This window comes from Triticum aestivum, chromosome 2B (assembly GCF_018294505.1).
Source record: "Triticum aestivum cultivar Chinese Spring chromosome 2B, IWGSC CS RefSeq v2.1, whole genome shotgun sequence".
NCBI lineage: Eukaryota > Viridiplantae > Streptophyta > Magnoliopsida > Poales > Poaceae > Triticum > Triticum aestivum.
The window spans coordinates 490,997,734-491,001,159 of record NC_057798.1 but is presented as its reverse complement, the minus strand read 5'-3'; the positions used below and the strand labels follow the sequence as shown (position 1 = coordinate 491,001,159).

Genomic DNA, 3,426 nt, shown 5'->3' with positions numbered 1-3,426 from the left:
CGCCCCGCCGCCGCGTTGGCGCGCCGTCCGTCGCCGTCGACCCGTGCCGCAGCCGCCTCCCCGTCGTCCCCGTCGTCACCGGAGCTCGCGGAGCTCGCTAGAGCTCCACTCCGGCTGGATCCACCGCGGGGTGGATCAGATCCACCCGCACAGCGAACCAAGCGACCTCCCCGCATCCTGATCCGCTCCGTCCCGGATCCCTCTGTCCCGCTTTGACTTTCGCGAAGGTGAAAATTCCACTAAGTCCTGAATCTGCAACATTTTCTAGCCATGTTCATCGCATCATATCTCATCATCCGTATCTCTGTTTCATGCGTGTGATATAAAGAAATGTTCAATGTGAGATGCTCTTCATTTTATCCCATTGTGCCATGCTTGTTTGAGTCCATATTGATGCCCTAATCATCATTGTAAGAGTGTTATATGATGTTAACCTGCTAAAACTGTTATAACTTGGTGATTTGTCTTTTTCATTGCATTATGTGTGTGCATCCTATGAGTTTGATGTCTACATGAGTTTTGAGCTACATCATGCCATCTTTATAGAGGTGCAATCCATGTATTTTTGTGAGTCTTGTAGTGAGTGCATTGAGCATGTGAAGTAGGTTACTTGATGTTACTGTTTTGCTAGGCTGAACCTGCTATATTATGATGCTATGTAAACCTGATGCTACAAGTCATTCTATGCATAATCTGGAGATGTCCACTAACGATGTTTTGTTATAAATGTCATGTTCTATCCATCCATGCCCCTGGTTGCATTTATGGCCTGCTGTAGTTTGTTGTTATCTTGCTCCAAACTTGCTAAATAATGTTGTTGTCAGCCTGTTAACATTAAGTTTAGTTTTGCCATGAGCTTTGCTAGTGATACATGCACCCTATGAACTTGACTTTGCCATAGTAATAAATAAATTCGCTTTGTAGAAATCCCTATAATGAGTAGCATTTGCGGCTGCCGAATAAACCAACTTTAAGATGGGATAAGATGCTCGATAGGGCATGAGGTTCAGTATCATAACAGTTTCCTCGTAGTAACGCCAGCGAATCTCGTCAAGAAATCTTTGTGCTTTGAAAACAGACATAGGGATACGTTTTTGTGCTTTGAAAACTCTCTCGAACTTAAGTAGACGATCGGTTGGAACTTTCCTTGCGAGTTTCCTTAGCCCACTTTTCTTCTTCTTTATCCTAGGGATATACTTTACTAGTTTGAAACTTGTCATAAATAAGGTTATTCCCCGCCTACCTTTACTTTATTTTGAATCTTTTTTTTCTTCTTAATCTTTCTATTCAGAATTCAGTTAACGACAAGATTTAGTATAAGTAGAACCTACAAAAATGGGGTTTTCTATTGATGCCTTGAATAACATATAGCTTACCTATAGACAAAAAATTAAAAAAATTAAAAAGTAATTATGTTTCGGAACCAGGCAAAACCAGATTGCTGTGCCATAGGAAGGATATCATTACCGCCTGGACAATTAGACAGCCAACCCGTAATCGCAACGACCCAATTGCAAGAGGGGAGCTCTACCAACTGAGCTATATCCCCCCCGAGCCAAGTGGAGTATGCATGAAAGAGTCAGATGCTTCTTCTATTCTTTTCCCTGGCGCGGCTGGGCCATCCTGGACTTGAACCAGAGACCTCGCCCATGAAGTAAATCATCGCCCCTACGATCCAACCAATTGGGAGAGAATCAATAGACTCCTTTTCGGGAGCGATTCATCCTTCCCGAACGCAGCATACAACTCCCCGTTGTACCTGCGCTCTTCAAGTGTGCTTCTTCCCCCTTCTCCCTCTTACCATGGCAAGTCCTTGGGCTTATTGTTGTTCCTGCCATGTCTGAATCTGTCATATCACTTGCCATGTTTGCATGGATTCTACCATGTTTTCTGTTGATCTTTGGAATTAGTTCAGTAAGGGAGTTTTGTTCTTTGTCTTTAGTATTAGCATGCCATGCATTTGTTTGCCATGTTAAGTTCCTGTAACATGTTGTTTGATAGCTCTAAACATTACAACCTGATGTTATTTCTGCTAAGTCTGTAAACTGTTATTATTTGCAATCTTGCCATGTCCTTTGGAGCATGTTCTAGTGATTTCTGGAGATAGCTCAGTGTTCATGTTTTGTCATGCTTTACCTGTACTTAATGCCCATGCCTTTGGTTTTCATGTTGATATGTTGTAGCATACTGTTTGGATGCTTGCTAGATGCCTAGTTGCTATTTTGGACAGCTTGTCCTTTAAACTTGTATAGTGTATGTGTTGAACCGTTGCTCCGTTTTGAGTGTGCTCTATATGGAACTTGCTTGATTTTGCATGTAGTTTCATATTATCATGTTGCATCCATGTTTTGAGAGTGTTTGCTTGATGTTTGTATGCATTTTGCATCAATGCCATGTTTAACTTGCTTTGCTCATATCTTCTAGGCCGTAGCTCCAAATCTAATGAACTTTATATGTAACTTCACTAGAATCTCGTGTAGATCATCTTGGTGCATCTTAACTTGCTGTTTAACAACTTGAACATAAGGTTTATTCAGTTTTGGACCAATTTCTAAATTTGCATATGAGGACTTACCGGAATTGTTATATGTTGTTTCCGGCCTCATTTAACCTTGCTTTGATGTGTTGGTCTTGTATGCATCATCTCTTGCCATAAGTAGCTCCATGTAGCTTTGTCATGCATCATGCTTGTTGTGCATAATGTCTTGTCTATGTGTTGTGTGTTTACCTTGCTGTTTGCCTCTTTTTGGTTGTGCTCCTTCTTGTTAGTTCCTGTTTGTTGTGATCGTGAGGTTCCGATTCGTCTACGCTTGGTTCGTCTTCGTGGCTTCATCTTCTTCATTAACTTGATCTTCTTCCTTGCAGGATTTCAGGCAAGATGACGGTCACCTTGGATCTCACTACTATCATTGCTATGCTAGTTGCTTCGTTCTATCTCTATGCTGCGCTTCCTATCACTTGTTCTTCAAGCCTTCCCAAATTGCCATGTCAGCCTCTAACCTTTTCACCCTTCCTAGCAAATTGTTGCTTGGCTATGTTACCGCTTTGCTCAGCCCCTCTTATAGCATTGTTAGTTGCAGGTGAAGTTGAAGATTGCTCCATGGTGGACAGGATTATGTTGGGATATCACAATATCTCTTATTTAATTAATGCATCTATATACTTGGTAAAGGGTGGAAGACTCGGCCTTATGCCTGGTGTTTTGTTCCACTCTTGCCGCCCTAGTTTCCGTCATACCGGTGTTATGTTCCTTGATTTTGCGTTCCTTACACGGTTGCGTGATTTATGGGACCCCCTTGACAGTTCGCTTTGAATAAAACTCCTCCAGCAAGGCCCAACCTTGGTTTTACCATTTGCCTCACCACCACCTAATTTTCCCTTGGGAGTCGCTCTCTCGAGGGTCATCTTTATTCCGCCTACCCACCC

The 3,426-nt window shown here is 42.4% G+C and overlaps 1 long non-coding RNA gene across 1 annotated transcript in view; it reads right to left on the bottom strand.

The window, feature by feature from the left end:
• Positions 1-1,462: 1,462 nt before the first annotated feature.
• Positions 1,463-3,426, bottom strand: part of LOC123041467 (uncharacterized) — a 10,808-nt gene continuing 8,844 nt past the window's right edge. The window contains exon 3 of the long non-coding RNA XR_006418527.1: positions 1,463-1,787. This is a non-coding gene — a long non-coding RNA (uncharacterized lncRNA). The remainder of the gene's footprint in view (positions 1,788-3,426) is intronic.